General features: G+C 42.3%; 1 protein-coding gene across 4 annotated transcripts in view; it reads left to right on the plus strand.

Annotated features, from left to right (window-relative positions):
* Positions 1 to 24,456, plus strand: part of SLC24A3 (solute carrier family 24 member 3) — a 165,328-nt gene that overhangs the window by 85,015 nt on the left and 55,857 nt on the right. The window lies entirely within an intron of this gene.

The following is a 24,456-nucleotide window of genomic DNA, read 5'->3' on the forward strand; positions in this document are numbered from 1 at the left end:
TACAAAACAAATAAACTATACACACAAACACCCACACACCATATTTCAGTTCTTCTTTTCTTCCAATTGACTTCCTTCATCTTCAGCACAGTTCTATTTTCATTTTTGGTAAACTGTTTCCTTCTTATTTCGTTTTTAAACCCCCCCCCCCCTTTTTCTTTCTATTTTTAGCTTTTACACCATAATTTGTTTTGTAGAGGTTAATCGAAACAAGTCCAAGTATTAATTTGAAGGCATTGCTTTTTAAGGTGTTCTCTATACTTTCCCCATTCTTTTTGATATTTTTGCTTGGGCCTCTGTCAGTCTAGCCAATTCAATAGAGTCAAATAATTTGTCCTGCCATTCTTTTTTTGTCGGTATTATTTCTTTTTCCCCAATTTTTGGCAATTAGTGTTCTTGCAGCCCCTGAAGCATGAAGGAATATTTTCTTATTTTTTCTGGCTATATCTGTATCTAGTATCCCCAATAAAAAAGGTTCTGTTTTCTTAACAAAATTTTGTTTGAACATTTTCTTTAGCTCTTCATATACTGTGTCCCAGAAGCCTTTGATTTTATCACAGGTCCACCACATATGTAGAAATGTCCCCTCTACTTGGTTATACCTCCAACACAGATTTGATTTTGTTTTATACATTTTACATATTTTGGTTGGTGTTAGATACCATCTGTAAAACATATTTATCAAATTTCTCTTTATTGCTTCGCAAGCCGTAAATTTCCAACTCTCCATCTATAATTTTTCCCATGATGATAAATGAATAAGCTTACCTATGTCCATAGCCCATCTAATCATTACCTCTTTTACTTGTTCATCCTTAACCTCCCATTCCAGTAGTATTTCATACATTTTAGAAATTACCTTTGTCTGATTTTGTAATAACTCTTTATCAAGTAATGAGATTTCATTTGTAAAGCCTTTTTTTCTTGTCTGCCTTGAACACTTTGTTTAGTTGGTGATACTGAATCCACCCTGTTAAGTGTTGTCTTATTTCCTCATAGTCTTTTAATATCAACTTATTGTCTTTTTCTTTTAATAAATCTTTTTATGTAGCCCAATTTAGTTCCATGTTTTTCTTTTTTACCGTTATTGCTTCTAAGAGTGAAATCCACCAGGGTGTCTTAGTTTCCAGTAATTCTTTATATTTTACCCATACTCTATATATCGATTTTCTTATGATTTGATTAAGAAATCCCCTGTGGATTTTCACCTTTTCATATCCTAAATAAGCATGCCACCCGTAACAGTTATTAAACCCTTCCAGGTCCAGTAAGTCTCCATCTTGTAATATTATCCACTCTTTTAACCAATTTAGGCAAACTGAATCATAATACAAATTTAAATCAGGCAATGCCAATCCACCTCTATTTTTTTTTATCTATTAAAAGTTTATGTTTAATTCTTGATTATTTATACTGCCAAATTTTTTTGATAGATCTTTTTGCCATAATTTGAAACATCCCACCCCTCCAATAATTGGTTTCATTTGAAATAAAAACATCATTTTAAGCAACACATTCATTTTTACTACTGATATCCTGCCACAAAGTAATAATCTTAACTTTTTCCAAATCTCCAAATCTCTTTTGATTTCTTTCCAAATTTTAATGTAATTATTCTTGAATAAGTTACTATTTTTGTTCGTCAGCCAGATTCCCAGATACTTAGTTTTGTTTTCTCCTGCCAATCCTGATATCTTCTGTAATTATTCTTTTTTCTGCATTGTCATTTTTTTGCTAACGTATTGGTCTTATTTTTGTTTAATTTAAATCCTGCCACTTTTCCAAATTCAAGAATTCTTTCTAATATTTTTGGAACACTCTCTTCTGGATTTTCGGTGGTTAAAATCAAGTCATATGTGAAGGCCTTTGTCTTACGTGATTTCTTTCCCACTGTTATACCTTTTATATCTGGATCTTTCCTTATTGCAATCGCTAAGAGTTCTAGTACCATAATAAATAATAAGGGTGAGAGAGGACAACCTTGCCTGCTCCCCTTGCCTATCTTAAATTCTTCAGTTATCTCGTCGTTAAGGATCAGTTTGGCTCTCTGATTTCGATATATTGCCTCAATACCCCTACTAAAATTTTCTCCAAGTCTTGTTCTTTCTATAGATTTTTTTCAAGAAGTTCCACGAAATGTTATCAGAGGCCTTCTCCACATCTATTAGCACCAGAATGGCCTTTTTTATCAGATCTTTCTTCCAAATACTCTAAAATATCTATTATATTTCTCATGTTGTTGTGCATGTATCTGCCTGGTAGGAAACCCGCCTGATCTTTGTGTATAATTTCATTCATTTTTAGATTAAAAAATATTATAATACTTGCATGCTGGTCTCATAGTCAAAACTAAAAACTAAAATAAAAAAATGACAACCCACTCTATTGACTTCAACAGTCCTCCCCAAAATCACTGTGATTGGATTCAATGGATTGGATTTTATGTATTGTGAATAAAAGCTAGACCTGTCTGTCAAAACAAAAGATCACCTCCTCCCCTCTCAAGCTCTGAGCATTTCTCCCCTCAGATTGCTTTCATTTCTCAAAAATTAAAATGTGGGCAGGGTAGGGAGAGAGGTCACACATTATTATTTATTTTATTTTTTCCTTAGTAAAAACTAAGTTTACATAGTGACTCAGAAATATAGAGGGGGTCCTCCTCCACCCCAATATGCCTTGTTAGCAATTCATTCCACCTTGGGAATGTGAGAGCATGACCAGAATCACCCCAAGTTGCTTTATTATTTGGTGTATGCACAGAGCTGATGCACAACCCTACAAGGCATGAATTACTCCGCTGAAATAAACAGGATTAACTCATAATAATAAATAGTCCATAAGCTCCTAGATTCGTCCTGATACAAACAACGATTCTACTGTAGGCTGAGGGACAATTTCAATGATGCCATATACTGTATGAGATCATTACAGTTCGTAGCATGGACGGAGCCAGGGTTTTTTTTTGGGGGGGGGGCAGGACTTTTGTTCAGGGGAGCAGAACCAAAGTGATTGGTCAGTTAGTTACAGTAAATATTTCTAATGTTTTACTTGATCTAGGAGAGGCAGATGCCTCCCCATCCCCCCTACGCCCATGGTTTGTAATGTGATAATGATAACCAAGACTATGAAATTATGTCAGAACTGCTAATGAACTCAAGTTTAGCTATCTACCAACTCTACCTAGCCCTTAATTTCCCATCCCACTTTAGTGTGGTGACTTTGAGGAAATAAATGGAATATTTAAAAATAATGCTCAAAGCTTTGCATTGTATAAATATTACCTAGAGGTGTACTGACCACAAAGCAGCCTGTGCTCTGATGTATTGAATTTGCGCTTGCTGTGACTTTGTTTGGAGAGAGAGAGAGAGAGAGAGAGAGAGAGAGAGAGAGAGAGAGAGACTGTATATGGAGCAGATGGTAGAAACCCTGTGTAGACCTTTAAACTATTAAAGGGTTTCCTTTACTTCTTAACTATTCAAACGGGAAACATGAACAGTTGTAATACATGGCAGCCATTCATTTGTAAATGGGGGGTGGGAGTTACGTTGCAGGGACATAACAGGGTTGGGGCTTCTCTTGTGATCTTAGTGGCTGGAGTCGGGGTCAGGTTTGGCCCTCTGCCTGCTGCTCAATAGATTCCAGCCAGTGTGCTTAGTGCCATATAACTAAGTGGGAGAAACCAAAAACTGAGTCAGCCCCTTTTTATGACCTGCATTCTGTTTCCTAGAGTGCATTTTCAAAGAGCCATAATTTGCTTCACTAGTAACTTCAGCAGTAAAGGGCACCACTTCTGTACAATTTGCACTATGGCGATTAAGCTACTGCTGCTCTTCCCTAATTTATCTCCAGGCTAAGAAGAAAAAACAATAGTTATCTTGAAATAAATATAGTTCCTTGAAATATGTAAGAGAGTATGGAGAATTCTGATTTTTAAAATGACATGCTTTCACAGGGACGACAGAAGTTTCACTCTATTCCAGAACCCTTCTTACTGGCTCAGTTCAAACATTATGCTGTACCATAGTTAGGAAACCATGGTTAGCAAACAGCTGGCAGATTTAACACTGAACTGCAGTTAACAATACCAGTCGTACAGTGGTTGGTAGAAAGGGAGCCAACACTAAACCATGTGTAAACTGCCAGTGTAAATGCACAGTTTGCTATACCCTTTTGACTTCTTCCTCTCTGTGCTTCAGTGAACACAGGGAGAGGAGGAGCAGGACCACACCCACAGGCCCGACAGGGCAGCAGGCCCACAGAGTGCCCCTTGTGGCGTAGTGTGCGCTGCCAGCGCCTGGGGCAAGGCAAGGATTGTGCCCCCTAACCTCATTCTGAGTGTTGCGTGGGAGGCAACGGGTGGACTTCACTTGCTGCACACCTGTAGCAGCTGCTCCTCATAGAGGTCGCCTACTAGTTCCTGCGTTTCCCCTCTCAGCTTGTTGAGCTACCAGTGGGGGGCTGGGGGCTGCTGCTCCTTCGCAGGCTTGGCTGCGCCAGCAGCGCCAGAGCCATGGCTGCAGCAGGTCAAGGAGGATGGCGGCAGAGAGCAGGCCAATGCGCCAAGTGCAGCCCTTCCTTGGCTTCCTCTCTTTGGCTGCACAGCATGAGGGTGGGCACTGACCAGTCCTGGGCGAGCAAGCAGCTCTCCTCTCTGTGCTCCTGCCGTTGGTCATGTGCCTTGCCCAAGGACACATGCCAGGAGGGAGGCCCCAAGGAAGGGTCAGCATGGGCAGGGAAAAGTCCAGGCTCAGGCCAGTGGGAGTTTCGCCCAGGGGCAGGAGAAGGAGGCACTGCTGCAGCCCTGAAGGCCCGGCTCAGGCGTGACTCGCCTCCCCAAGGTTTCAGAAGGTGGCAGCCGCGCAGCCTCGGCAAGGGAGCCTGTGGTGGGGGTACCGGGTTGTGTCCCCTCAAAATTCTGTGCCCTCCACTACACCACTGTACCCCCCAGCCTATGAGTGTTCAACTACATGCATAAAAAGGGCCCCTATGCAGGTACAGCTGCATGCTCTAGGGAAATCCACATGACTGAGAACCCTGTACAGTCAAGCACCCAAGTTCCTCTGCCCATATGTTCCTCTGTATGTCTGTAGAGGTCTTTCTCATATGTTCAGCTGAACATGTATAGTCAGGGGCATGGCCTGTAGGCGTAGTCCTGCCCTCTGCTGCAAGAGAGGAGTGAATGAAAAAGATTTTGAAGAATGAGAGTTAAGTGCTGACTTTTAATAGACACAAGTGGGACTTGGAACAAGACATGGCAGTGTGGCGCACCCCTCTTCTGGGTGCTGGTCAGGTCTGCCTTTTCCTTTTCTCAGATACTACATTGCACCCCCCCCTTTCCAGTTTTCGTCTTCTCTTCCCATCAATCTGTTCCGACTGTACATGTTCGGTCCCCAAAGAGGTGTTCCTACTTAGAGTTTTTCTTTCCCTCCTAAAGTTTTGTTTTTTGGTAATTCTTCGAAATTTAGGATTTCCCCAAGCTTGCTGAGTCCTCTGTCTTTTATGTGGATGGTGCCATTTTGGCTGCATAGTATAAAGTGGCCATATATCATGCCTATTGTGCAGATGATATCTAAATGAACTTCAGTCAATCTTCATCATTTACATGCATCAGAACACAACACAGTTAGCGAAACATAGTAGGAGATACTTTAGGATAAAATTGTCCAGACATTGTGAGGTACGAAAATGACTCTTGGGACCTATGCTGACATAATTTCATGGCATCACTCAAAAATCTTGCCACATTCTCCACAACATTGTTACTACAATTGTTTAGCAGATAAAACACCCTAGAAGAGACAGTGTGATAAATCCCCTCTTTCAATAAGGAGGCCAAATACTTATCATATACTTTTGCATAAAATGGGCAATAAAATAAGACATGTGTGATGGATTTGACCTGCTTTGTGCCACAAGGACAGTATCTTTCAGAATATGGGGTTTTCGAGAATCTACTTGCAAAACTGCAGACAGCAAGACATTAAGTTTTGTGTTGGAAAGAGCTCTGTGTAGTTGGGGATCATAAAAGTGATGTAAATATGGAGTGTCCTGGCCAAACAAGGCTGGAATTCCCAACCCCAAGAGGGAACAGGTTTTATTGGCTGTGCTGCTAAGGGGTTGGAATTCAGTCTCTGGGATTCTGCACTTGATTGCCGGGAATGCTTCCAGTTGTGGGAGCATAAGCAGCGACTCGAGTGAGAGACCACAGGTTCTGATTTTGCTCTCATTGTGAGCCAACTATTTGGAGTGGTGGGATTCTGCCAGCATATGGAAAGTTAAAGAGGATGGATTGGTTAACTGTGCCTGTTAAGTTGTGGGTGGACATAGCTGTCGACAGAGAGATTTCTCCAACTGGTTCTTTATATGTAGTAAACTGGAACTGAACTGAACAGCCTGCTTTTATAGGCAGCCGGCTGTCAACATTGTAACAACAACAGCCCAGGGTTTCCTGCCTAAATTAACGTACGTGGACCTGAGTGAAAACTATATACAGTGGTACCTCGGGTTACATACGCTTCAGGTTACATACGCTTCAGGTTACAGCCTCCGCCAACCCAGAAATATTACCTCGGGTTAAGAACTTTGCTTCAGGATGAGAACAGAAATCGTGCTCTGGCGGTGCGGTGGCAGCAGGAGGCCCCATTAGCTAAAGTGGTGCTTCAGGTTAAGAACAGTTTCAGGTTAAGAACGGACCTCCGGAACAAATTAAGTCCTTAACCCGAGGTACCACTGTACACAATTCCCCCTGGTGGCCTGGGTGAGAACTTCAATACACAACAGCACCAATCCATAATGGGATGCCATACAGGAGTTTTCGGCCTACTTTGACATTAAAGACCTTTAGTGCAGCAGGGACAAACTAATTTCCTCTGTTAAAGCAGAAATGGGTGATAGCCAGAGCCAGAGTATCCACCCCATTAAGTGTGAGTTTACAATGGTGTTGCCAGAAGACGTTATATTGGAAGTGGATGCCTAGATATTTTTTTTAAAAAAAAAAACCTGTTCCAACAGGTTTCCACTGGTCTCTCACCTTTGAGGCTTCCAAGATCTTGAGAAAACAAGCACTTTAGAGTTTGCAAAGTTCAGTTGCAGCCTGTTGGCTATACAATATTCCTGGCAGCAGCACAAAAGCCGCTTCAAGCCAACCTTTGTGCGACACAAGATGACTGTGTCGTCGGCATATAGTAAGATGGGAACATGGATGGAGCTGAGCTTTGGGCAATGGCCAACCCACCCATGTAAGCAGTGCAAGGTCGTTTAAGAAAAGGTTGAATAAATATGGGACTAAGACGCAAGCCTGTTTTACCCCTTTGTTGGCAATGATTTGAGGGGTTAACATGCCTGATTGGGAGCATCTCACCTGGCAGCACGTGGAGGTGTGTAGTTTTCTGATAAGAAAGAGTAACCTTTCATTGATGTGTCTAATTGAACTTTATAGGCACTGTGATGATCCATACAATGTTTTTAAATGTACTTGTTTTTACTTGTTGTATAACTTGTGTGAAAGGGCGCCTTTTATTTTCAGAATCCTATCAGTTCCAATTGTAGTTGTGAACTATAACAGATGTTTCTTTATTATGAAGTAATCCGTTTTAAAGGCATAAAGTGATTCCAGATTTATGCTATACATTGTGTCCTGTATGACCTCCTTAGCAGCAAAGAAGAATGTCACACTTTGATCAGTTGCAATGGTGGAGAGGTAATATTTATTCAGCTCTTTCTGTTCAGACATGTCTGTTTCATACCCTAAATTCTGATTGGTTGGCAGGGCACATGGAAACCTTGGATCATGTTTCTGGATTCTCTTCCTTGTCCCAGAGCCAGCGTAGTCATTCCAATTCTAGGCTTGTATCTAGCCAACATAAATGCAAGTGGATATATAGGCATGTTGGAACGAATTGCAATATTTACTCTGACAATTCATTTTTTTAGTTGAAATGTCTTGGGTTTAAGTTACATGTGGTACAATCCTATGCATGTTTACTCAGATGTAAGTCCTATAAAGTTCAGTGAGGCTTGTTCCCAAGTAAATGTGCACAGTATTCCAGCCTTGAAAGGAAATTGTAACCTGATAGACAAACAATAACATTATCTATGAAGCTTGACCTGTAATTCTTGCAAACCACTTTTCCTTTGCTAAACTCTTTTCATTACTGTAGTGGTTCTCTCTTAATTGCCAAGGCTGCATTCCTGTTCACAGTTACTTGGGAGTAAGTCCCACGAGAGCTACTTTTGAGCAGACGTGAACAGGACTACACTGTTCCCTTGCTTTGTGTATTTTCTGTTATGGCTGAAAAACTGAGAAAGTCCACAGTTTCAAGCTCACCTCTACCAATAGCAGGCAGCCTTAGACATGCCACCCTTTCAGCCTCACATGGAGATAGTAACTCACTTCCGAGTTGGGCAAACTTTTTGCTCCCAGGAACTGCATGGAACAGTGGGCAGTGGGTCAGTTGCCAGAGCTGCTGGTGGGTGTTGGTGGGGCTCTCTTTGCTTTTTTACCCCCATATGCTCATCCCGCAGTCTCTCTCTCTCTCTCTCCCTCTCACACACATGAGCCTTCTCCCCTCACTGAGTCTCTTTCCCTCTCTCTTTATCTCTTGAACCCACACTTTCTTTCCTTTGATCTCAACATAGAGGGATGGGAAGATCTAAACCAGGCACGTCCAACAGGTAGATTGTGATCTACTGGTAGATCACTGGACGTCTGCGGTAGATCACTGGTAGATCATTGGCTCCCCCAAAGAAGCTGAACAACTGTGGCTCCCCTAAAAAAAGCTCAACATTTTTTCTCCTCCCTGAAAAAACTCAACAACTTTGACCTGAACCCCCCAAAAGGGTAGTAGTTTTTAACTCTGTGAGTAGATCGCAATCTCTTGGGAGTTGGCCACCCCTGATCTAAACCTTTCCCCCCCACACACACACATTGCACTGAGATGACCTTACCCCTCCCCTCTCCCTAATGTGTGGTGCTGGGATGTCATGGGGATTCAAACCGCAGAACCACGCTACCCAAATCTGCCAGCACCACCACCGTGCTGCCTCCACCACTGGCGGAGAAGTGGTTCCTGCGCCCATTTCCAATGAGATCTGGCAAGATCTTGCTGGAATCTCAAGAGATCTCTCGTGCTCCATGAGATCTCATGAGATTTCAGCAAGATCTTGACAGAAATCGTCATCAATGCTGGTGCTGTGTGGCTGCTGCCTCAGGGGCTTCCGCTGCCTGAGGTGCTTCATCCCATCTCATGGGTGGGCCAGCCCTGAGTGAGAGTCACCCACAAAAACACTTCAGTGGAAATGCTTAATGGTCACAAGATACTGACTGACTGGCCCTCTGAAGAGGAGCATTCCACAGTGAAACCTTTTGCTACAAGTCCCACTTGTTGAGCAAGAGCAGTAATGTGTGATGAAAACAAGGCGAGGCCTCGGCTTAAAATGTCATTTATTGCAGTCTATAAATTGTATGTTGAAGTATTCATGGCTATCTATGCATTCCCAAGGTATCAAAATAGGTTCTGTTCAGTATAAGTCTCTCCAGAATGGTAACATAGCAGGGTTATAAAAAAAAAAGAATTTTGTGATCCTATTTCACAATTATCTGGTGTAGAATTCCTAACCAAGTCATGCTCCCTGTGTGCACATGCACTCTGTGTCTAAGATACACTGTGTTTGTATATACAATCTATTTATACTTAAAAGGAGAGGGGAGTCTGAGCTTGACACAAGGGCCAGCAGCATGCAACCACTGATGTTCCCCTCAAGAATCCATTTCTGGGTGCTTCCCATTTGGTTTCAGAATGTTTTCTACCAGCCAGTGGACCAGAAACATAATAAGTGGGATGCTAATCCTGTTTCATTGGAGCCTTCTTAATGAATGTGTTACTTTGAACAATGCAATATGGAACAAAATATTCAAATGCCACTAACCCCTGTAGCACAGACCATCTTTGTTGTCCATGAACTCCCAAAGTAACAGTCCTCAGTACTCTTTTAAGATCCTTTTAAAAAATATTAGTGTTTGCTGTGGGGGATGTTCATCTGTGGGATAAAGGTGCTGGCCGAGGCTCTGATGCACTGGCACCAACTCCAGGGTGCCTTGGGAATTTTTGCTGCGGGTGCTCGTGGGTGGCTGGACACTGCCCTCCACTGCTGCCTCTGTGCACTATCTGCTGTGGCCACTGCCTCCGCACACCTCCACCTTCGCGCGCTGCCACCCACCGCCTCTTTGTGCCGCCTACTGTGCCAGCCAAGCATTGCCCGCGGCTGCTGAACCAGGACCTGAGCACCAGAGGTAAGGCAGCGAGCAGCACTGTTGCGACGCCAGAGCCAATCTGTTATGACAGTGTGATGTGACATAACATCATCACGTCATGTTGCAACGTCATTATGGCCCACTGCGGGGGGGCTGTCGGCGCGCCTGATCTGATGTGTTGTTCTGTGGCCAGTCTTGTGTGTAGATGCAGTTCACCTGTCTGTTACTTTTAGAGGCAGTTTTAGCAAATATCCATTTGTTCTGGTGATACTTCTGTCTGAGGTACAGGATACAAATATGCCACAAGGCATATTTGTCAAAATTTAAAGTACTGTTTCAAATGACTAAGCAGTGCGATGACTTTAGTAAATTCCTTGTGATTGTTTTTGCACATGCTGCTCTATTTATGTTCAGTGTCCAGTAAGTGCACAATGTCTAAAATCAACAGTAACCTTCATTATAAAAGAAGCCAGACTTAAATTGAGATTGCAGGGGGGTGTATTAGATGACCCCTGGAGTCTCTTGCAGCTCTATGATTACATGATTCTGTGAAATATGTTATTATGGGATATTCTTAATATATGAAACAAGTTATTACTTGAAAATATTCTAAACCATAATAATTCAAGTGTGAAATCATACATGAAAAATATAGGACAATATATTGATCTGTTATTTGACAACATTTCCACAACTTTGTTGAAACATATGATAAGTTAACTAATCTGTGTCACTATTGGTCTCTGTTGGACTAGCTGATGGTATATTGCTTTGCTCAAAATCTGAACACCCATACAGTTCAGTTCAGTGCATGGGCTGTTATTTTATTTGCAGCTGCAGCTCATGGTTTTGCAACCTTTCTGGCAGTTGCACTTTATTAACATCAGGATTGCTTCTGCTACAAGTGAGTTTATGCATGTTACCAAGACAAGCACAGCATTTGATTCCACAAATAGCTCATGATGAGCAGGCAAATGAAGTTGTGGGTAGACTGAATTAGCTGGATCATAATATTCTGAGTTCTTTGAACTATGGATAATAATGAGCCTAATGTAGCCGGAATAAGTTGTTCAACCTGAGCTTGTCAGTTTTGCATATAGTGTAAAATCTAACTATGGAAATAATATAATTAAAAATGCAGTTAGGAACCAGTACCATCCTGTACCCTTGAGTGGATCTTTGGTTTTTATATCAAGCATACACTTATTTCTGTCTTTGTGACTTAGGCAAATATGTAGTCTTTGCTTTTCTGTTCCTTTTTCCTATTACCATAAATTGATTAAGGCATAGCTGGAAATAGTTGGATCAAATCGAATCAAATACCTTTATTGGCATCACAGTATAAAACATTTAAAATCACTGGGATAATTAAAAGGACAAGGATGAAGCTGTCAAAGGTCATAAGATTGTGTGCTTGTGTGCTGTGATTGTGTGCACTTAGATATTCTGCTTTGCCCTGTCTGTTTCCCGAAGGGATGGTTTGTTAGGAACCCTTTTGGGTAAAATTGTGGCTAAAAAGGAAGCTACTGGAGCAGTGATATCTTTGTCCTGATCTGCCAGGAGAAACCTCGTTTGACTTCTTCTTGGAGTTACAGGCTGGAGGTCCAACATTTTGCTCAGCATTAGTTGGCAAGGTCTGCTGTGTAAAGAGCAATATAAGAGAATGCGGTCCAATGAATCAGGTACTCCTTGGTTGCAGACACACAGGTGGGCTTGATATGGAGGATGTGAGAATCTGTCTTTGGTCACTGCGGAGGGGAAGGCATTTAATCTCGTGAGCATAAAGGCTCTTCGATGAGAAGGGAGTAGTAGGTTCTTTAGATATTTGGCACAGGTTCCGTGGGGTGTTGTGATACCTAAGGCCTCTGGAGGACAGTATGAGGTAACAAGCGCTGTCTTTCGTGGTCGTAGAGCCACTGCTTGATTGTTTGGAATATGTAACTTTTGTCACATGCTTCAAGGCTCTTGAGAGCAATGCCCAAACTATGGATTTGGATCATCAACAGGGCTAGTATATTGGTATCTGGGGAAGAATTGAGCTTATGTGAAATAACATGATGGTCCCGTCCCAGCTTTTCTTGACTATGTGTTTGCAGAGAACATGGATTAACAGTGCTCCTTCTAGTAACAACAGAAACAATTGCCATTGGTTTCTTCAGTTGATTACCTGACGGAGCTTCTTGTAATCCTTGAATAGAAATGCAGTAAATTATCCTTCACTGTTTATTATGAGAGTGAGCAGTGGTTCAAAAGAAGTATGAAGAAACTGAAAGTTTTATCTGAGCCCTGGTAGAACGTTCCTTTCCTTTAATTTTGTCTCACCTGTCTCTCTTCCTTCACGGAATGTTTGGTGCCATGGTTGGTCACCACCACACTTCATGATAACATTCTGCTGTTTGAATGTGTTTACGGCCAAGCACAATAGGAGCAGGTGAGCCATAATTTTGATAATCATGCTCAGAGAAATACTTTGAGAGGGTTTCTGTGCTTGTCAGGTGTAATATGCATCATTTGGCCATTACTCTGATCTAATAGTAAAATGAACCTTTTCATGCCTCCGAACCACACATATAAGCTCTTGCCTGCTGTTTTCATCAGGCATTCATTATCAGTGCATTATCAAGGCCCCACCACTGACCTCTGTGTGTTTGGCCAAAGGTCTGAAGGGGACTTCTATGCATGTAGGAACATAGGTGCTTTACAACTCTGTGGCAGAAGGTGGGAGTGAGCTAGCAGACACGACCCCCCGTCCCAATGTGTTCAGTATGTGCAAGATCAAATTTGTGAGAAGAGGATAGGTAGGGCCTGTTAGTGCTTAAGTAACTATCATGAACCTCCATATCTCATTGTCATCACCTTTTAGCAATGAAAACGTAAGTCTACAATGGGTGTTTGAATGGTTTTAGGAAAGTGCTTTCTGCTTTTGAAAAGTTGGCTGTCCTTCAGTATTAGGAAATGCCCTTTGCCTTGGGGTTTTCTATTAGTGTAGCTATTGGTTGATATCAGTGGTCAGGGATGAGCTGTGGGCAGCATTCTGAGGTGAGATGTGGGATGAACCCGGTCGCAAGATGGAAGAGCAAGTCACAGCTGAAGGAAAGTAAACTGCAGGTCCCAGGATTCTTTGTGGCAAAGCCATGGGTTTTAAATGTGCTTTAAATGTATGGTGTGGATGCAACCAAAGCAACACATCATTTAAACCACAAAGTCATAACAGCAACCATTCAGCTATGAGTAATATCAGAAAACTGCACCTAAAAATAGTTTGTCTCATTATACAAATACCTGGCCAGTAACCTTGTAAAAACAGCATCCCAGATCCCCTCCCCTCCCTTTTCCACTTTCCAGACACATATTGTCTCAAGTGAAGGTGAGACTTCAAAGTGCAATAATTAATAAATGCTACGGCAATTTAATGACTCAGTAATGGCAGAGCAATAAGAATAAAACAAGTACAGCAAAACTATCAGCTAATAGTAGAGCAGTACAAATAAAACAAATACAACAAAATAATAGCTAATAATAGAAAGCAAAAATAAACAACGTTGTACCTTACCCTCTTCTCTCCACTCCATAGCAGCTGCAGTAGCTTCAATATACAGTATATATACACCAACACAAACATAAAGCGACATGCATAGGATATAGTAACTGAATCACTGCCATTTCCACAGTTTCTTGCGTTCGTGGTTACAGTGATCTTCCCCGCAGTGCCTCAGATGGTGGTCTTCCACTGACACCAGGCCTCTCCCCCAAGCTCTCACCTGGAAGCAGCCCCTGTGCCAGTCTCTTCTCCTGATACACCTTTCTTTCCTTACACCCACTTCAGATTCATCCCACCAGCCACTGTTAGATGAGTGATGCCCGCGTGTTGCTCTAGAAGCTGCTCACACTGCCCACATCACACCAGTGCTTTAGCAGAAAAATAGAGCTAAAACAGGGCCTGAGAAACAAGAGGGAAGTTTCAGATAAACCTAGAGGTTTGCAGAAATTTTTGTTTTTAATCTCAAAAAGCACAAACCTAAGGGCACAATCCCACCCCCTGAAAAACAGCCCAGTGAGAACTGAGCATGTTCAGAGGAATATTGAATATTGGTTGGGGGAAGGTGGATTAAAAATGAAAACAGGTGGAAAGACATGCTGGAGGAGGGCACCGTTGATGGGCTGCCACTTTCCCATAAGGAGGTAAAAGTACGTTGCCACATTTTGTCACGGGTCTCGCTTGCCTTTATTAATGGCCAAAAAGTCTCTGGAAAGTAGAGTGAAGTCATTCACTATTTCTGAACAATAAAATAAGAAAGTGCCCTTTAAACATTACACTTACACCATAGGAGGTAGCTTTCTGTGAGGTGGTTCCCCTGGCATTTGTGTTACTTTTAAATGCCTGCAACCACATGGGCAGGATTTCACCTCAGAATCACAGCCTTGTTTTAGCCACTTCTCCTTGTGCTCTTTGAATTGGGGATATGTCACTACATGGAAATCTCAGCAATGGCGAGTACTGTGCTGCGGTGTTCTGCTGTTGAAGATGCGAATACATCAGTACTTCTTTTCTGGAAATCTGTCAGGTCCTCAGGCTGGATCTACAGCGATCTAAAAAAATGCTAAGGGGAAAAAAGGTAGAATGGTGCGCACCCACCCACGCGTCACTGCCGCTGCTTGAACCCAAACCAGAGGTGTGTTTCTGGTCAAAGGCAATGCGCACACAACTGGGCTATCAGACGGTCTCCCTGAGGAGGCAGATGCAGAGCTGCGGTTGGACTCAGGGGTTGGTGTACTGGAGGCTTGGACTTGCACTGACCTCTCCTCACCCTCAGCCTCCCATCCCATCCCCATCTGCTTTCCTGCCCTGGCAACTGGTGGCGGCGGCGGCAGAAGGATTGGGGCAGTGTCAGGAAGCCAGGCCACAAGGGCACCTACCTCCTGAGGGGTGCCAGAGCTGCACTTTGGGGTGCTCTGGCTGGGGGGGGGAGCCCTGGAATACAGTATGTGTCGCCAGCCAAGGGAATAGAAACAGTCAACTTGAATTTTATTTACGTACTTAATGAGAGCTACATACAGCTAGACTGCGTCATGTCTATGACTTTGTCAATTTTGACCGCATATCAGATGTATTAAAATAGCCGAATGAGCTTGCAGTTGCTTTTATTGACTGAAAAACAAGACCAAATGCACCCTGTGAGGTAAGAACCTCAAGGGTGATATATATGAATACATTGTTCCTTAAATCCCCTCCTGTTTCCTTGTAATTAAAGGACTGCATTTTGAAGGGTTGCATGTGGAGTAATAGCAAATCTGACCAAAATAACTATTCAGTAGAACAATCTACAGCAATAAGTGCCATTGCAGTTTGTGGTTATTTTTGAGAGTGGTGAATAGACTGGGAAATGAGTCAGATTCACGGCCCTCTGTAGCAATCCAGGGCTCAAATGCGTACGTGTCTAGCCCTCAGTTTTATGATGCAAGTGTATATAGGTATACTCGGAAGTAAGCTCCGCTTTGTTTAGTGGGACTTAATCTCAGGTAATAATGTATCGAATTGTATTCTTAATTTAATTAAAAACAGAGCTAAGGTGACTATCAAAATAGATCAGGAGGGCGTCTTCCTTCTGGTACAGTGGTACCTCTGGTTACTTACTTAATTCGTTCCGGAGGTCTGTTCTTAACCTGAAACTGTTCTTAACCTGAAGCACCACTTTAGCTAATGGGGCCTCCTGCTGCTGCCACGCCGCCAGAGCACGATTTCTGTTCTCATCCTGAAGCAAAGTTCTTAACCCGAGTTAATATTTATGGGTTAGCGGAGTCTGTAACCTGAAGCGTCTGTAACCCGAGGTACCACTGTACTTTCTAATTCATGTACTGCAGCCATCTCCTCTGGTGTACAAATGGCAGAGCCATCCAAACTATCGGAAACCAATGCAGTTTTTGCCAGTTTAAATGTTGTTGTTGGCATGTGTCTATCTCGGGAGACAGTGGAGGAGTGCACCTTTGAGGTTGAAGGTAAAACTGTTGGAAGGTTACAGCGCCTGCTATGGCTGAGACTGATATGGGAGAGACGTGTTTTGTTGCAGCTGAGGCAGATGAAGGGGTCTGGTTGTGCTGCTGCAGATACACTATGGTATTTCTTCTCTCTGCACTCCTCCCAGTGATCATTCCTCTTCTGGTCCCTGCTATGGATACACAGCATGACTGCCAGCGGCGTAGCTAGCTGCTTGGCTGCCTGGTGTGGGGGCGTGTCCTGCAGCCGGGGGCGGGGCAAGTTACCCCTGGGGGCGGGGTGAGCGTCTCTGATGCTTGGAGCCTCCCCATGCCTCCCCCTCAGCTGTAGGGCGGCTGAGGGAGAGGCAGACGCAAGTCCCACACTGTCATTTCTGGCAGCGCGGAACCTGCAGGCGCCTAAGCCACCACGTCACTCCTAAAAAGTTTCATGAGCCCATTTTTTTTTAAAAAAAAACAACCTCATTTTGTCACTCAGTGATGACACCATACTTGACACTAGATGGCCTGAACTCCACAGAGAAAACATCCTTCGAACAGAGGTCCCATAAATATATTGCTCTCCCTTCATATTTCCTCCTGCCACTGTGACATACATATTAGTATAATGGCACAATAACATTTCATCAGTTCACATAGAGAGTTAAGATGTATACAGCCCTGTTGTAGAATTATTATTTTTTTCAGAATTGTTATTTAAATTGTAATCATTTATGAAGACATTAATGAAGTTAATATGCCAGGAGAAGAATAAAATAATATTGCAGCTGAGATCAATAGTCAGGGCTGGTGCCTGCTAATAAAAAATGACATGTTTCTAAGCTTGGTAGGATCAGACTTGGTGTTATTTGGGGAGAATCAACCTCCCAAGTGCCATATTTGTAGTCAATTTGCAGGGGATGCCTGCAAGCTATGTTCACAACATAAACAGCTGTCAACCTTGATGTGCTTTCTACCCCACTTAACACATCAGAGTAACAGTGCTTGATTAAATATGTCATTAGATTTTTTATAATAAATATAATATGGATTTTTTATTATTTTTATAATAAAAAACTATTTCATGCCAGTCCTCACATTATCCGTTTATGTTATGTATTTATCAGCTGGAATTCTGACCAAGAAAACACACAAGGCATTATATTTCACTACATTGAAAGCCAACAAGGTAGCTATAGGCGAGTGGCCAATGCGAATGCTGCTGATTCACAAGAATGCAAACTGGAAAACCATGCTTCCTAACAAGTTGTATGTCATGTTATTTTAAATGCTCACATCCTTTGAGATAGTGTTGCCATACATCTGGATTTTCCCAGACCCACCCTCTTTTTCATATGAAAATTTCTGTCTGGGGTGATTTTTAAAATATGACAAAATGTCAGATAATATTAGGGAGGTTGGTAGCAGTGCGAGCCCCATGCTGAAGCAGGGAGGTCTGGAGTTGTCCCCCAGTTGCACTTGGGAGAGGGCGGCGGGTGTGCTTTCTCACAAGGAAGTTCATGGAAGGACTTGCAGCCATGCAGCCTGCTCTGTGGCATATGGGTTGGCGTGTTTACGTGGCACTTAACTTCCAAGCAAACACGCCGAGGACCACAGGACTTGGGTATTCCGTCTTGGCAGGAGACGGCAAGTGAGTGGCCTGCTGACACGCAAAGCCCTGCCACCAATCTGTGTTAGTGTTAAACTTTTCCCCTCCAAGTGTCCTGGCTTGTGCATAGGGCTTGCTTTGTGTCCCTGCCCCTCCCCCCAGCCTAGATCCAAGTAGTTGGCTTTCCCTCTTGCCTGCGTTGGGGGCCACTCACTCTCTGCTTCCCCACCTCCCTTTCACAACCTCCTGTCATTCTGCACACCTACACTGCAAGCTGCTTAGAAACCGCAGACTTAGGAGGCGGACAGGGTGTAGCTCTGACCCTGACGTACAACTCGGAACTTCTCTCAGGAGTAAGGCCCACCGCAAGCAGCGGCATTTTGGATGCTTTAGTTGAGATTCCTGCATTGAAGGGGATTGGACTAGATGACCCTCGGAGTCCCTTCCAGCTTTACAACTCTGTGTGTCCTCTTTTTTGCTTTTCAAAATATGGCAACCCTATTTTTTGTTGTTGTTTAGTCGTCTTAGTCGTGTTCGACTCTCTGTGATCCCATGAACCAGAGCATGCCTTGGAAGCTCTCACTTTCTTCTCAAACCTTTTCCTTTTTTATGTCCATGGAGTTTTCTTGGCAAAATACTGGAGTGGTTTGCCAGTTCCTTCTCCAGGTGGATCACATTTAGTCTAAACTCTCGGCTATGACCTGTCCGTCTTGGGTGGCCCTGCACAGCATAACTCATAGCTTCTCTGAGTTATTCAAGCCTCTTCACCATGACAAGGCAGTGATCCATGAAGTGGAATCCTATTTTAGAGCATGTCAATAATTTTATTATTTGTGTCAGGTTTTCTCCCTCATCCTGTTATAGTACCTGATACATCTGTCTAGAACTGCCCAGCCTTCAGCATCATAGATCCTGGAATGTAGGGAGAAGAGCCATGGAGTTAAAGGATGATGCCTCGTATATGAGCCTGAGTATGCCTGGTATCTACAGATGTGGCCCAGAGCAACTCCCTGATCCTGGCCCCTTACCCTGAAATTGTACTCTTTCCCCTGGAAGTGGAAACCCTGAGATGAAAGTTAAAGCCCTAAGCCTGAGACCTGGCAACCCTATACCTGTCCCCCAGGTACTGGGAAAGGAAACTGCTGCCATATTTGGGGGGCTTCAGTCGTGTGCTGCAGGTGCTTAGCGGGTGCAAGCCAGGATGTTGCACTGGAATCTGCTTCATCGCAGCAGCTTGCTGCTTCCATCCACCTAAAGTTAACGTGCAGAAGTGCTACTTGTGACTGTCCACTCCCTCTGTCCTGCAGCAGCCTTCTTGGCACTGCACCCAGCTGGTCCTCAAAAGCCCCAAGTTTGGTGCAAATCATAATGGATGCTGCTGACTGGATATGAGTAGGTCACCCAGAGTTCCCAGATACATATACCAGGGATGTAGAGTTCAGTCTGTTTCTAGTCCACGTCATTCATTCTTAAGTCCATCCTGTCCTGTGTCTACATCAATCTGTAATCAATAAACCACATGTTAATCCACCTTATTTTTCTACCATATATGATTTACTGAACATGATTTCTGTACCCTAAATTAAAGGGTGTTTTTTTTTTACATATGTTAACTTAAAAAATGCATTTTTGTACACACACAACCTAAAAGACACATCTTATAAGCATCTTGGTGTGTTTTTAAAGTTGAGAATTGTGTCACAAGATTCAGAGAAGTGCAAAAATCAAAGAATGACTGTTTTCTGACCTGCACATTAGTTCAAGAAGAGCAAAACAGATTAATTCAAGTAAAGCTGCAGACCAATCCTTAACCATCACTATGTTTACACTTTATATGTGTGCTGTGGGAAATATCCCTATGACAATTGGTGCAAATCATAATGGATGCTGCTGCTCTTATTGCTGAAGAAATAGAGGCGTACCAGGAGCCCCTACTTAATAAGTGGATTACATCCCTTCGTTTCAATTCTCTTAAGCCTCTGATTTATCCTTTAATCATGTAAGCAAATCAGTAGCTGAAGCAAGGCTAAAGCTTTTTTTGGCTTTTATAAGTTTGGTGTGGGGCGGGGGAGGGAAAATGGTGTGATAGTGGTTTATAAAATTATGAATGATGCAGAGTGAGTAGATAAACACTGTCTCTTCCCCAACACCACTAGATTGACAGAAGCTCCTGGTTTCTGTTTTGATCCTGGAATGTCACGTTTTTCCTTAGGACATCTCTATTTTCATCAGAGAAATGTTGGAGGGTGTGTAGTTATGCGACCCCCCCAAGCCAAGGAGATAAGTAAGCATACAACTTTTAGAAGATATCTGAAGGTAGTTCTGTATAGGGAAGCTGTTTAATGTTTAATGCTTTATTATGCTTTTCTGTATGTTTGAAGCCACCCAGAGTGGCTGGGGCAACCCAGTCAGATGGGCGGGGTACTACTACTACTTTACTAATGGAATAGGATGTTCCTATTTCCATCAAATGTTGGAGGGTATGGTGTGCACATATGCAAGTGAGGGGGCTCCGCGTCCTCTTTTTTGCACTTCAAAATATGGCAACCCTAATCAATGGTCTGTTGATGTTCCTGGAGCTGGGAAAGCAAGACACACTTGCCAGATATAAGAAATAGTTTTGCAGTTTGCAATGAAGAAGCAAACTCTACAGCCACAAGACCTCTAGCCATGTGAAAAACTTGCAATAGTGACAGAAGATTGAGGCCCAGGTATAACATCTGCAATCTATAAAATTTACTCAGTGCATTGGTGAGTTAACTTGACCCTACTAAACATCAGTGAAAATGTGATTCCAGCTATGAACTTGAACTAGGTCAGTGGGGAAAAAACCCTTTAAGACTATTTCAGCGAGTAATAGAGAATTAACCCTAAAACTCATATATTGGTAGAATAAGATAATTGTGGTACCAACTCCCAGGAAGCTGGCAAGGATCTATCCTGGTGCCTCACCATATTGCTGGAGGGACTGCCCCACACCTAGTACCTATCTCCACATGTGACAGGAATGTAAAAAAATCCAGCCTTTCTGGGTAGCATGCCTATTTATGTTATGATAAAGTTAAGGTACAGAAAGGATTTTTAAATCATTTTATAAGAAGGAGTGTTTGGATGAGATATAATGACCTTCTTGAAAGAAAAACTCCACACTGGTTATTGCCCATCAAAGCTGTATCAATTGAAAAGATAAATATGGGAAAGAATTGGGGCACGTATAAAGAAATTATTGAATTTGAAGAAGGGAAAGCAAGATGAAAAAGAAGACAAGAGATACAAGAATGGATCACCAATTTGTTTAAATATTATCAACTACCGTATTTTTTGCTCTATAAGACTCACTTTTTCCCTCCTAAAAAGTAAGGGGAAATGTGTGTGCGTCTTATGGAGCGAATGCAGGCTGCGCAGCTATCCCAGAAGCCAGAACAGCAAGAGGGATTGCTGCTTTCACTGCGCAGCGATCCCTCTTGCTGTTCTGGAGTCTGAGATTCAGAATATTTTTGTTGTTGTTTTCCTCCTCCAAAAACAAGGTGCGTCTTGTGGTCTGGTGCGTCTTATAGAGCGAAAAATACGGTAAATGAGATATTCCAAAAAGACAAGGAAAAAGGATTTATGTAAGGAGGTTCAGAATACAAAAGAGTGATATTATGAAAAAATGAAAAATTAATCTCCAAAATTTATAAATTTCTGCTGGAATGGCAGACAAAAGATGAAATGATAAAGGCACCAGTGATTCAATGGGCAATTGATACAGGCTACATCATAGAAATGACGGTGTGGGAGAAACTATGGTAGACAAAAATGAATGTCTCGACCTTTTTTGCTATAAAGGAAAATATGCAAAAAACAATGTATAGGTGGTACCTAACCCCAAGCAAGATTCTAAAGATGTACAAAAAAGGATCCAAAATGTGTTGGAAATACTGTGAGATGAGAGGGGACTTTTATGCATATGTGGTGGTCATGTAAGCGGGCCAAATAATTTTGGGAAATGATTTATGTAGAACTAAAAAATATGTTTTTATTTACATCCCCCCCCAAAAAACCAACAACAACAACAGCAGAGGCTTTCTTACTAGGTATAATAAATGGTGGCATCTTGAAGAAGATGCTCTGTCTCTTCCTCTACGTCAGCCAGAATAGTCTATGTGCAGAGATGGAAGGAAAAAGAAATCCCAGCAAAAGAGCAATGGCAAAATAAGTTGATGTGAAGTTAGCTACCATGACAGCAAAGATAAATCAAGATGAGTCATGGATAAGGGAGGAGTGGGAATACTTTGGAAAGTGTATAAAGAGGTAGAAAAGTCAAACTTGCAAGAAGGGATTGACTTACGTGCAGCAGGAAACAACAACTAGGAATCCAAGTAGAATGTAATTGGGTGGAACAAAAGGATATGCAGCTTAATAAAGATCAACTAGGATGGCAAGGAGGGATAGGCTGGGAAGTATTGAGATATTACATGAGATGATTGAAAAGGAATAAAAAAAACCCTAAAAAATGCTTAAAAAGAATTTGATATTCCAAAAAATTAATAAAATAACAAAACAACAATTGGAAGTCAAACCAGAATTAGCTTTACAGTGGAACCTCATGTTACATACCGTCCCCCTTACAAACGCTTTGGGTAACGAGCTCCACTAACCTGGAAGTAGTTGCTCCAGGCTGCGAACTTTGCCCCGGGATGCGAGCGGAAGTCGCACACTGGTGGCGCGGCAGCAGTGGGAGGCGCCATTAGCGCAAGCACGCTTCATGTGAAGAACGGTTTCCGGTTACGAACGGACCTCCAGAGTGAATTAAGTTCGTAACCGGAGGTACCACTGTATTAAATATTTTTCAAGACAACAATCTGGATTTACATAATAAATAATTAATAAGTTATTTATTACAAGCAGCAAGATGCAACATAACCATATATGGGAAAGACCTTTCTGGCACAATGATGGACAATTGGTACAAAACAGTTTGGAAAACAGTCCACCTTGAGAGATTAACAAATTAACTATAGCTGATACACAGACCGATCAAGAAATATGGATGTACCCTGGTGTGGTTTGATTTATTAACATATGCCAATATTCCACAAAAAGGAACACATCAGCAGTTGACTCAGTCTGGTTGATAAAAATTTAAATGTAAACATAGATTACTATCTTCACACCCCACATTCAAATATACAGTGGTGCCTCGCAAGACGAAAAGAATCCGTTCCGCGATTCTCTTCGTCTAGCGGTTTTTTCGTCTTGCGAAGCAACCCTATTAGCGGCTAAGCGGATTAGCGCTATTAGCGGCTTAGCGGCTATTAAAGGTTTAGCGGCTAAGCTGCTAAAAGGCTATTAGCAGCTTAGAAAAAGGGGGGGGAGCGGGGGAAAAATTGCAAGACTAGCAAGACGTTTCGTCTTGTGAAGCAAGCCCATAGGGAAAATCGTCTTGCAAAGCAACTCAGAAACAGAAAACCCTTTCGTCTAGCGGGTTTTCCGTCTTGCGAGACATTCGTCTTACGGGGCACCACTGTACCAACACTTTATGTTGTTTCATGCATAACTGACTAATACTCAGACTTAATCTAAGCACAACCCCAGGGGCTCCTTTTCCTTTCTTTTTGTTTAAACCAATTCACAAACCAATAACTTATACATTGAGCACTAATAATGAACTATATGTTGTAGTTATTACTGCAAATTTATTGTGCTATTTTTGTGATTGACAAATGACACGAGGATACTTGGTCTGTTTATTTGTATCATTTATTATGCCTATCATCCTTGTTTATAAAACCCAATAAAAAGTTATTTTAAAAAGTAGGTAGGCATCACCTTGATTGTGAGCACTGGGCATCATGTGGCAAAACAAGCGAGGAGGCAGGGCTACGCATTGCAGGTCCTGCTCCTGGGCAGTGGCTAGCAGTGCCAAGGCTCATAACACCAGTGGCTTACAGTATGCTGTGTTACAGTATGTCCAAGCATGATTGCCAAACTAGCCAAACACAGGCACCGAGTGACGGCCTTTGGTAAAAGCAGGAGGCACATCCTCAGTTGCCACTTCAGCAGTGTTGACCAAGCAGTGCTGTCAACGCTTCTCTCCTTATGCTCAGCCCCACTATTTCGGAGTTCCTAGAAACAAGTTCTCATATCGGTGCTCATTGGGGCAGACTTAAAGCAACAACACAGTGTAGTCTAGCCATTCTTCAAATCATGTGAGGAATCATAAGCATAAAAACGGTAAGGTTCCTAAGAATGTATTGTCTTGGCTACAGCTACAGTTTTAATATCATAATCTAATTATGTGTTTAGAAAGTGCTCTTATAATTATGTCCAGTAGTACAACTCTGAAGATTGCAGAACAGAACACCGTGTTTAGAATTTGTTGGCTGTGCCCAAGGCAACTTGATGACACATACTGTTACAATTAATGTAGCATCAAATTTCCCAATAAATGTTTACCCAAAAAAGGCTTAAAATGTCCAGGGGACAATGAAGTAATTTGAAAGTAACATGAACAGTATGATAGTTTCCATGGCAGGAAAATGCAAGGATTGTCAGCCTACAGAAGCACTTGGCTTGTTTAATTAAAGTATCTTGACTGTGAACTAAATGAATGTTTCCATTTGCTTGATTCTTTGCTTTT

This window comes from Podarcis muralis, chromosome 8 (assembly GCF_964188315.1).
Source record: "Podarcis muralis chromosome 8, rPodMur119.hap1.1, whole genome shotgun sequence".
Classification (NCBI taxonomy): Eukaryota; Metazoa; Chordata; class Lepidosauria; order Squamata; family Lacertidae; genus Podarcis; species Podarcis muralis.